Source organism: Vigna umbellata, chromosome 1, assembly GCF_029865625.1.
Source record: "Vigna umbellata cultivar VRB3 chromosome 1, Vumbellata_1.0, whole genome shotgun sequence".
NCBI lineage: Eukaryota > Viridiplantae > Streptophyta > Magnoliopsida > Fabales > Fabaceae > Vigna > Vigna umbellata.
Window position 1 is genome coordinate 65,005,927 of NC_142165.1, and position 12,861 is coordinate 65,018,787.

Sequence of the window (12,861 nt, forward strand, 5' to 3'; positions counted from 1 at the left end):
GGCTTAACGTGGAAACAAAGAGCAGAAATAAAAATAAAGAAAAATGATAGGGAAGTATAATGGGGAGTAGAATGCAGCTTTTGATTTATTAGAATTTGTAGAATACACGTATCCATAGGAAATTGGAACAAGTAATGTTGGAGTTGCCTTGCTGTTGATGGCCCACTACCACTTTCTTTTAACGGTATGAACAAGTGCTTGAGCTTGCCTATGATGGAACCCGCATTATGGGTCACTTTCCAATTAGGGGAAGCACAATTCCCTTGGCTTCACATCTTTTTATTAATCAACGCCCATTAACCTTCACTATAATATCACGCACCTACGATTAAATATATACTAATTAAAGTATCAAAAGTTTATTCCACTTGAGTTTTCTTCCAAGGCTCTCCCGAAGAATATGCTACAGCTACCTTTTTTCTCTCTCATCTAATATTCGTTTTTGCATCAAAACTTCATTAATTATTTTCGAAATTAAGAAAATATATGAGTTCGGTGCTTTCATCCAATCACAATGATGGGCATATAAATAAGTTAAACTTTAGATCCATGATCCATGCTTTCAGAAAATGGTGCCCTCTATATAAAAACGACAAGAGCAATTAGATTGAATGGGTGCGAAGATAGCCACGCGTCTTCTTTAGCTTTAGGATAAAATATAATTTACACACACATTGCTAAGATATTTTACTTCCACAAAGGACATCATTAACCAAAATTCCACACAAAATATTGGATAGATGCTTGCGTCACCCTAAATCTTCTTTGCTTTTTAAAAGATCACACTACGTTCTGGACTTGGAACTAGGAATAAATAACAATCCTTCTTATAGTATTCAATTCTTAAAACTTTACAGATAGATTTTTCTGTTACAAAAAAAAATTCCTTAGTGGTCCAAGATATTCTATGATTTCCTATGAAATAGAACCCTCTAATAATTAATTTGTATTATATGGATAATGCACATACTTGAAATTTTTTACCATCTAGGAACCCTTATACCTAAATTCTCAATGATTATTGAGATATAAAAGGGATAGAGACCGTTAATTTGTTACCATTAATTCTTTGTTAAATATTGTTATGTTATAAAAAATCTACAGCTACCACTTCTTTTTCCTTTTGAATTTTAATTGACTATCATCATTCCATCATCTCCCACATATTTACTTTACTGCGCAGCGTTTTCTTCTTTTCTCTCACAACAGCACACACTACTATCGTCTGCATTATAAAAACCTTAATCAGCATCATCTTAAATCCGCAATGGAACACTTCCTTAACCTCTGTCCTAAACTAGTACTTTATATATCACATTCTACGGACGGCAGCTTCTTCCTGCACCTCTTTCTATTTAATTTTATCCTATTTTCATTTTAAGTACTAGAATACACAATTTGGAGATGTTCTCAAATGCATAATCTGCAGTGCAAAAAATGTTTTCTGAACTTTACGTTTTAAAATATAAAAATTATATTTTAGATTGTATAATTCATATATTTTTGAATTGTGTATTCTAAATTGTGATTCCGAACAGTCCAAAATGATTTTAAGAAAAAATATATGAAAACTGGTAATTGGAGGAAGAAGAAGGTGAAGAAGACGAGAGAAATGGATGCTTAGTGGATGATGAAGAAGATGAAGGAAGAGGATAAGATAAAAAATATCTTTTCACCCAAACTATGGAAGTATAGAGAGAAATGTATGGAGGCGTTGAAAGAAGTTGCCTCTACTAATAATCTTAGAATGTGGGTTGACATGGTATGATAGTAGTCCAATAAAACTGATTTAATCGGCCCAACAATATAAAAAAGGACAAATTCTTACACCATCTTTAAATTTGACTTGGAATCAAATTTAATTTTACAAAAAAACAAAAATGTCTTGTTTCTGAACATTATTTTAAATATATATTATCACAATACATGAAATATTCAGCATAAATACTTATTACATAAGAAAAATGATTGATCTAAAAATGAAAAGAAGATTAATTGACACAATAATTGAAAGGCAATCATGGCAATGCTCCTAAACACAGGTAAGCAAGACATGCAAGAAAGGAAAGACCAAAAGTACTCCAAGGTTGTATAGTTAAGCTGTACCCCACTCCCAATTCACCATGTGGAGGACGCACAAATAAAGGGTGCACGTCAAAAAGTGAAAGCAAACAAATGTTATTACAGTGAGTATTTGGTTTAAGTGTTTGTAATCACACTAGTGCTAGGAAAACGATAGCGGTTATTTTTGTTTATAGACATCAGTTCCACAAACGAGACATATACAGGCGAGGCAAAAATGTAGGCTTTTTGTCTCGGTTCTGAACCGAGGCAAAATGGTTCAGATTCTATCTCGATTCATAAACAATTAAGGCAATAAAGTGTTTTTAACTTTTTTTAATTTTTTTAGTTCCAAATCGCACATTCATTTTTCCAAAAACCCTAGTCGCGTCTTCTTCCTTCTTCGCGCCTTCACTAAATCGCGTCGTTGTGAAGCCACCATCTCCGAACCTCCAAGCATGCGAGCTCATCGCGATATCCTCCATACGCGAAACCCATTGCTACAACCACCGCAAGAACTCATCTTCATCACACGAAGCCATCGTGCCACCATGGAAATTGCGAGACAGCGCCATTGCAAGCTTCGTCTTCACAGAAACTCCATCCGCGACCTACAAACAAAAGTCACCAAACTAGAAATCAAGCCCAAAATCGCGAAACGCAGATCCAGCACCTAACCGCCACTACGCCGCCGCCGCGTCCTCGCCGTGCCATGAGAAAAGAGTTTCCTCCCGATCTCGCAAAACTCCGCCAAGCCCAACGAGACACTTTGGAGCAGCAGCGAGACACTTTGGAGGGATGCAGCGAGACACTTTGGAGCAGCAGCGAGAGAACCGGAGGCACCAACGCGTGAAGAAAGCGAGCAACAAGGATGACGCTAGAGCAATGGAGGCTTGCAGGAGAAAGAAGAAGACTTCTTGGGTGCGCGAGGAAGAAGAGCTCTTGCGGGAGGAAGAAGAAGATTAAACAATAGGTTAAAATTTTTAACGCGTTCTGGAGTATAAAAAGCTATACTACCTTGGTTCTTCACTTATCCGAGGCAATAGATGCCTATATGTCTCGGTTAACAAAGAAATCGATGCCTATACACCTCAGAAATAAATAAAAATAAAATAAAAAATGATATTTTTGAAATTACATTCAACTTATAAAAAAAAAATGAAGTAAGTGTTGACATGTCTTTATAGAGGACGAATTCTAAGCCATAGATATTTGATTTTACCTTAGATATTACTTTAAGTTGTTTTTGTATATATTCCACTTTAATATAGTTATCACATTGAATAACGGTATTAATATTTTGCATGTTTTATATGTTATACATGGTTAGAATTTAAATATTTTAATTAATAGTTTTACTATTAAACGAGATGTTATAATAATAATAATAATATTAATAATAATAATAATAGTTATTATTATTATTATTATTATAGTTTTATAAACTTATTTTAATTATTTTTATTAATTTGTTTTAGTAATATTATAAATCTTTTTATTGATATGATATAAGTTTATTTTTGTTACTATATTTTATTATTATTAAACTATATTACAATCGATTCTTATAAGATATATCACATAAGATAGCTTTCTTATATGTTACTGAAAAGACATGCGCTTATAATAACAAAATATAATAAAATTATAATTATAAAATAAATATAAATAATTAGTTTTTTGTATATTTTGTAGATAATTTTTATTTATTTAATTTAAAATAATGGTTAAATTAAAAGAAAAAAACAGTTAATTTTTTAAAAAAAAAATTAAAAATTAGATTACAGAGAATAGTTAAAAAACACGCATGCAGATGAAAGGGGTTCTCACCTGGTTGACATTCCCGAATAAACAAAGCAAGTAAAACGAATACCCTAAACGAATGAAGCAGCATATCTGGAAACACAAGTCAAAAACGTCCTAAGCATAAACAAGAAAGAAAGAAAGACTGCAACTATGTAAACCAAAAGTGTGAATGTTTACCATGGCATGCACAAGCTGAAAAATATCACTGCAGTACAGGAAAAGGAAGGCTAAACATACATTGCAAAAGCAAAGCTAAAATGGTAATGCCACACTGGCGAACAAAGGACCGTCTAAGCTATATTACTCCCTAATTTTTGTCTCTCCATTTTACCACAAATGAATGCAAACAAACAAACTGTTTCCTCGCTTTTCCATACACGTGAACAAACTTTATGTAGATACAAACAACGACTAGAAAACACAAAAATATTCTATATTTACTTTATCAGAGTGAATATAGAATTTTCATATATTTTGTTTTATTTTATTTCATTAAAATATGCATATAAATTATTACTTATTTTGTCTAATTGATTTTACATAAAAGAGTTGCAAAATAAAGAAAGATAGTAGGGAAAACAAGAGACATGATTGTGACTGGTTGAGCTGCGAGGTAAACTGAGTGCACATGCGATGCCACGGTGAAAGACATGTGCAGTTTTTGTTTATTCCAAGTGTGATGAGTGCATGTGTTTGCACACTCCATTATTGGGTACTCACAAATATCATTCCGTAAGATTTGCAGTACACATGGCAGTGAGAAATGTGGCTCAAGCCTTGTATCATTGTAAGGGATCGTCCTTTCATATACTAAAGAGAAGAAAAAGTAACCCAAAAAGCTTACACTAAAAAAGAAGAATCTATACTTGTTAAAGTTAAAGGCATTGCATTTTCTTCACTACTTTATATGTGGACGCAGTTCACCATAGGTGTTTCATTCATATCACAGGTCCATTCACATAAAGATAACATTCTAAATTATTTAATTAATTAAACAATTACAAAAATTACAGAAGTAAATATTTCATATTTTCTAGATATATATAATTTAGCAATGGAGTCTGTAACATCCCAATAAATAGTAATTACTATTAATCAGAACTAATCACATTTACAGAAATTACAGTGCAGTCTTAATATCTACAACAGCTGCTCAAAATAAAAACCGAACGTACAAAGTTACACAGCGCTCAGTTTTCTAACTACCAGGCTTAAAAAAATCTGGACGAAAGGCCTTACAAAATAAATAACCGAACGTCTCAAAATACAGCACATAAACGCTAGCAATTCCTAAAGAACGAACACTCTATTGTTCAGCTTTAACCTCTACTTTTACCAAGTTAGCATCCTCCAAATTTTCTTCTTCCAGCATTGCTTCAAGGGGTGCCTCACCATCTGCTCACACCCACAACGGATGATCATTGCATTGACAAGACGGACATACAAAAACAGTAGACAACACAAGGAAAGTGCAAGGGTAAGCTTAGGTAATTTAATTCATATCACCAACATAAACTTTAACATATAAAATCAATCTTACCAATCAATAACAGTACATACACAAAGCATAATATAACTCATCCAAATTCTCATAAATGACGACTGTCCGGACTGTATGAAGCCATGTATCTACAGGCGTTCTTGCACCCGGGTGGTGTGGTAACTGGAACCGTCCATCAGCTGCCACCCGAGGTTAACCCTATCAGTCCAAAGTACTCAGTAGGACTAGGGCCTCCTGCCATTCCCACGCATGACCTACTCCCCTCTACATGAGGATGAGCACTCACGGAATATCAGGATGAACAGCCATCAGCAGCTTTACCATGGTCATACTACACTACTTCTCATATTCACATCATGGAGACGTTCCTCCTTGGAACGCTCTTTCATAATCCAATCCAATAAATCCATTCCAAATACCATTCGCACATATTCACAATTTCTCTTATTCAAATTTTCATTCTGTGTTCACTCTCTTTATTTTAAAGAACGTTCATCACTCAATAAATAGGGACGAACATATTACAGTACTCAAACTTCCACGTTTCTGAACAAAAGAAACGTACCATTTATCAACTTAACTACATTACAACACTTACTAATTTGAAGAAAACTGATCTGAGAAGAGATGGGTAATACTTAGAAAAATCTTAAGTATAAAGACTCCAGGTAGAATCCAAAGGATAAAGCCAATAAGAAATATTTAGATAAACAATCAAATATAATTGAATTCAGAAAACAACACTGCCAGTCAAAGACCGAACGTTAATTAACAATTTGAACGAACGCCATATACGTTCGCTCACGAAGCAATAATAAGACGAGCGTTCAATTATAAAAGCAAACACTGCTCAGGACGAACGCCAGGTCAATGACCGAGCACCAAATAGAACGAACGCGCATTTGAACGAACGCGCATTTGAACGAACGTTCGGTATCAGACCGAACGCTAACTAGGACGAGCGCTCAATCTAAGACCGAGAGCTCATTTGGACGAACGCTCAGTATAATACTAAGCTCTACTTATGACGAACGCTGGTAAACAAATCCGAGCGTCCTAACTATACTTCAATTTATTTTTTTTAAATGGTTGGACCCGCTAGGCTAAGCCGAACGCTCATACCTAACTCTTGACACCAATAACGCTCGTTCTCGATCCGAATCCTCTCCAAATGAAAGAATTCTTACTCTAAGTTATTTTCCAGTGAAACCGAACGGTATAAGACCGTTCGATGACGAGCGTACACCATTAATCAGAGAAGATCAGATTTTCCAGATTTTCAAACACTAGAATTTCACAGTTTTTCACACTATTCATAACTTAGAATTTATCTTTAACATAAATCTCATACCTTACATAATTCATATTATCATTTCATAATTCCAGAATCTTCCATTTTCCAGTTTCAAACATATCATCATCAACATACAGTTCAGATCATTATCATTCCAAATTATGCAGAAATCAATCACATTACAACTCATACATCTCATTCACTGCATAATTTCACACAACATTCCTGATATACATACATTTCAATTCTGCTCATTCACGAATATTCAAAATTCATATATTGCATACATTTCAGACATCCATCACAATTCATTACTGTCATACAGATCAAACATATATTAAATTAAATTACTAAAGCTTCCCTACCTGTTACTGCAGTGAACTCCCTAAACGATTGCTTGCTAACTCGCCCAAATACAATTTCCTACCCGCAACGTGCTTCCCAAGTGTTTCACTAAATCTATCTACAAGAAATGTGGAAGAACTCAGATTTTATTCCAACATGCAGCAGTACCAGCGTCTGCATGCAACTCAGAACGAAGCGTTTTAGGGTTTGGAAGCTTACCGGTTTAGATCTTACTTCTGTTCGGTGTAAAACGCTGCTCACGGTTCAGGGAAGGTTTCTACGGTATCTAAAATGGATTTGGAGTAGATGATGGTGAGTGATCTTAGAGAGAAGATGAAAGAGTTTAGAGAGAATGCGGAGAAGATGAAGGGTTGAGCTTCGTGAGGAAGAAGGTGAGTGGCGAGAGTGAGAGGAAGTGTTTTTAGAGAAATCATTTTCTCCCCCCCACGTCAAACGGTCCTGCACTCACTTACTGCCACCTGTTTCCCACTACAGATTTCCTAAGGTTCTAAAATGACACATGGCAGGCTTGCATGCGGTGCAAAGTGGGTTTTTAATTTCCCTAAGCCGTGATGTGACGTGTATTAATGGTGATGTAACAGGGATTTGCAGTGCTAATTTTCTAGGGTTTCACATTCTCCCTAACTACAAAAATTTTCGTCCTCGAAAATTGGAAACTTACCCATAAATAAGTGGGAATACAAATCTCTCATAGCATCCTCCACTTCCCAAGTTGAGTCACCAGTCTTAACGTCCCACACTATCTTCACTAACCGAACGTCCTTCCCTTTGTGTAGCTTTGTGCGAACGTCTTCAATACGGACTGGCTGTAACTCCAGCGTTCTATCTGGACGTAACTGGATGTCCTCCAACTCCAACACATGAGAAGGATTAGCTATGTACTTCCGGAGTTGGGAAACGTGGAAGACTGGATGAAGATTTGATAGTTGAGGAGACAAAGCTAGTTCATACACCACTGGTCCGATCTTCCTCAAAATCTGGTACGGTCCTATATACTTGGGAGATAGCTTCTTTGGACGAACGGTTTGGTCTACTCCAGTGCTCAGGTTGAGTCTAAGAAATACATAATCTCCTGCAGCGAACTCCAAAGGTCTTCTTCTATCTGCATACGACTTCTGCCTGCTAAGGGACGTCTTCAGCCTTTCTTGAATTAACTTCACTTTCTCGGTAGTTTGCTGGATGAGCTCAGTTCCAGTTAGCACATTCTCTCCTTCCTGGAACCAACAAAGTGGTGTGCGGCACTTACATCCGTACAGAGTTTCGAAGGGAGCCATTCCAAATGCTGGACTGGGAGTTGTTGTTGTAGGTGAACTCTACTAACAGTAAAACTTCATCCCAAACGCCCATGTGATATAGAACACACGTCCTCGAAAATTAAGGGATACTAAAGGGTATACGGGAATATTTTGTCTCTGCTTACAAATCTTCAACTTTTCTCGTAATGTCATCATTCTTCTCGTTCTAGACCACTCTCACCCATCTGATGGATTTTCTCTTGAAACACTTGGTTGGGGTATCTCCCATACGTACTGGTTGGATCTATACAATTCGGTATCCCTAAATATGAACATCTTCTAGCTCTAGCACATTAGACGAGTCTCCATTATACTTCCAGAGTGGTGATGCGTGAAAACTAGATGATGATTCGCTAATTAAGGAGGCAATGATATCTTCATACTCAACTCGCCAGATTCTATTTAAGATTTGATAATACTAATGAATTTGAGAAACAGCTTTTAAGGCACACGGCTCTACCTACCCGCGCGCGTCCTTAGTAAATATTCAAGGCTGACTGGTTATGGAAAGAGAGGGAACTACAGAAGAACTCTGAAGTAAGTAAACGGTTGATAACATTTAAATAAGGAAATCATGGCTTTGAACGGTTGATCGATCGGTAACCTAAATACCGAACGAGAAAAACACTATTAAGAAAAGCTACAAGTCTTTCAAGAGGAAAAGAATTAATATGGGAGTTGGTTTCTATTGTAGTCGAGTGTGAAACAATGAAACAGAAGAAACAGCGAGACAGAGAAGAGAAACACCGAAAGAATAATATGAATATCGTGGAATAGAATTATTAATGAAAAACAAGATAAGGTGAACTATATATATATTTGTATAGTTAATCCAAATAAAGGACATAAATAACGAGTGCTAAAAAAAACGAACGAAGCCGAGCAGCCAAAAGATCTGAACGTTCGTTCATAACCGAACGCTTAGAAGAAAGAGAACGTTTGTCAGATGAAAACCGAACGATTAATCACAAGAAACGCAATGAATAAAATATAAGGCTGATTCTAAATGACAGTTACTGTTTGAAGAAGGGAATATAAGGAATTCCCGAGTGGTTTAAAGGAAGTATCAAACATTTTAGATTTAGGCAGAGAGTGGATTTTCTTGGTTATTGGAGAAAAATAGACTTCATCTCTGACCCCTATTCGATTCAAAACGAGCATACTTCCATGTCTTCATGTTTTTTTTTTTTTTTTTTTTTTTTTTTTTTTTTTTTTTTTTTTTTTTGGGTTGTCCTATCCTTCTGGCCGTTCGTCTGAAGTAATAAGTTGAACGAATCCTAAACTGGTTACCCAACTTACTCTTAGATGATTGCACAGATCCAAGAGATGAAATGAAAGTCTCTACCTGGATTGCTACTAAATTGTATTCTAAACAATCCAACCACTTCCCGGCTGTCCTGTGAAACCAATCCTTATCATTAACTTCTCAAACTGTTAACTATAAAACGAAAAATTCTTGTTCAATCTACTCTCAGTAAATCTAGTAGTATCTTAGAATTATTACCGATCGGTTCTACCGAACGTTTCACTCTCTATACTAACGTTTGTATCCTTACTTATAATATTAATTCCTGAAATTCTCAACGAGACCCAAATTTCGGTTATCACTGCTTACACCCGTCTTAGTGTTTGCACATTGTTTATCCAGTAATTCATACTTCGAACGATTCTACACTTAGCTCTTATTGTTCCTAACATTCCTAGCAATGCTCTCACCTGTTTCACTCTGACTCATCCATCATGTATACCAAGAAAACGAGAGTACTATATAACGAAAGGTTCGCTTCAATTAAATTAGTTATTGAGTTCCATCCACTCCGAAATTGCTACTTTGCAATAAATTACTGATGTTAACCTAACATATGGTATTAGCGCAAAAGAGATTTAACTTTTAGCTAGCCTGGGCGTCTCTTCCGGAGAACTCTATGATTCAAATGTTTATCATTACCGTTCTGTTACCCCCTTACTACCGAACGATCTAGTTTAATAGATACGAGCGTCAACACTCCAGTTTTATGGAGTATATCCTAGATCAGTCAATTCCAGTAAACAACACTCCCTAAAATAATAATTAACAACTATTTCACAGGTTAGATATCCAACTAACTCAATTGTTAGTACTTTCATCCCTAGATCAAACGACTCCCTTATCACAACAATTTAAAACCATGTACGGCAAGACCGTTCATACAATAAGTAAGTGTGGTTGTTGAATGTACCTAAACTTGTTGTTCCAGCGCCTGTCATGGCCTAATCCCGACCGATTGTTTGTTCGACCACGCCCCTTGGTTTATTTCTTTCAGCATCTAGAGGCGTCATCAGTGCTCGTCCTCCCATATTACACTCGCGTTCTAGATGACCGTTTCTCCTACAACGAGTGCATAACTTCACTCCCAACAACTTAGGACATGATGATCGGTAGTGTGGTCCTCCACACTGAAAACACTTCACTGCCCCTTGATATCCAGACCGATTGGCAGCAGCTAACGATTGCGCCTGAGACCCACTAGAAGTAGATGGTACTCCAGTACGAGTGTAAGGCGTCCTCCTAGTCCTCCTTGAATTTATAATATTCCTAGTGATTTCTATGATCTCCATCAACTGTCTTTGAGTAGCTTCAGAGTGTGCCCTCGCAGCCTCCAAACTCTGCAAGGCGACCGTGTTTTGCTGTATCAAAGCAGCGTTCTGCTGTTGAAGCGCCTCTATTACGGATTCCAGTAGTCTGATGTGGCCAAACGCATCACTCTCGGCAGGCTGAGGAAGTGATCTTGGTGCCATTTGTTCTCTCTGATAAGCAGAGAAAATAATCATTAGTTAAATTCGGACGGTTTGACACTTTCTTCAAATGAAACGTTGAATACGCAGCACAAACATAGCATGCTCATAACCTACAGCGTTCTTTAAGGAACAAAACTGCTCTGATACCACTAAATGTAACATCCCAATAAATAGTAATTACTATTAATCAGAACTAATCACATTTACAGAAATTACAGTGCAGTCTTAATATCTACAACAGCTGCTCAAAATAAAAACCGAACGTACAAAGTTACACAGCGCTCAGTTTTCTAACTACCAGGCTTAAAAAAATCTGGACGAAAGGCCTTACAAAATAAATAACCGAACGTCTCAAAATACAGCACATAAACGCTAGCAATTCCTAAAGAACGAACACTCTATTGTTCAGCTTTAACCTCTACTTTTACCAAGTTAGCATCCTCCAAATTTTCTTCTTCCAGCATTGCTTCAAGGGGTGCCTCACCATCTGCTCACACCCACAACGGATGATCATTGCATTGACAAGACGGACATACAAAAACAGTAGACAACACAAGGAAAGTGCAAGGGTAAGCTTAGGTAATTTAATTCATATCACCAACATAAACTTTAACATATAAAATCAATCTTACCAATCAATAACAGTACATACACAAAGCATAATATAACTCATCCAAATTCTCATAAATGACGACTGTCCGGACTGTATGAAGCCATGTATCTACAGGCGTTCTTGCACCCGGGTGGTGTGGTAACTGGAACCGTCCATCAGCTGCCACCCGAGGTTAACCCTATCAGTCCAAAGTACTCAGTAGGACTAGGGCCTCCTGCCATTCCCACGCATGACCTACTCCCCTCTACATGAGGATGAGCACTCACGGAATATCAGGATGAACAGCCATCAGCAGCTTTACCATGGTCATACTACACTACTTCTCATATTCACATCATGGAGACGTTCCTCCTTGGAACGCTCTTTCATAATCCAATCCAATAAATCCATTCCAAATACCATTCGCACATATTCACAATTTCTCTTATTCAAATTTTCATTCTGTGTTCACTCTCTTTATTTTAAAGAACGTTCATCACTCAATAAATAGGGACGAACATATTACAGTACTCAAACTTCCACGTTTCTGAACAAAAGAAACGTACCATTTATCAACTTAACTACATTACAACACTTACTAATTTGAAGAAAACTGATCTGAGAAGAGATGGGTAATACTTAGAAAAATCTTAAGTATAAAGACTCCAGGTAGAATCCAAAGGATAAAGCCAATAAGAAATATTTAGATAAACAATCAAATATAATTGAATTCAGAAAACAACACTGCCAGTCAAAGACCGAACGTTAATTAACAATTTGAACGAACGCCATATACGTTCGCTCACGAAGCAATAATAAGACGAGCGTTCAATTATAAAAGCAAACACTGCTCAGGACGAACGCCAGGTCAATGACCGAGCACCAAATAGAACGAACGCGCATTTGAACGAACGCGCATTTGAACGAACGTTCGGTATCAGACCGAACGCTAACTAGGACGAGCGCTCAATCTAAGACCGAGAGCTCATTTGGACGAACGCTCAGTATAATACTAAGCTCTACTTATGACGAACGCTGGTAAACAAATCCGAGCGTCCTAACTATACTTCAATTTATTTTTTTTAAATGGTTGGACCCGCTAGGCTAAGCCGAACGCTCATACCTAACTCTTGACACCAATAACGCTCGTTCTCGATCCGAATCCTCT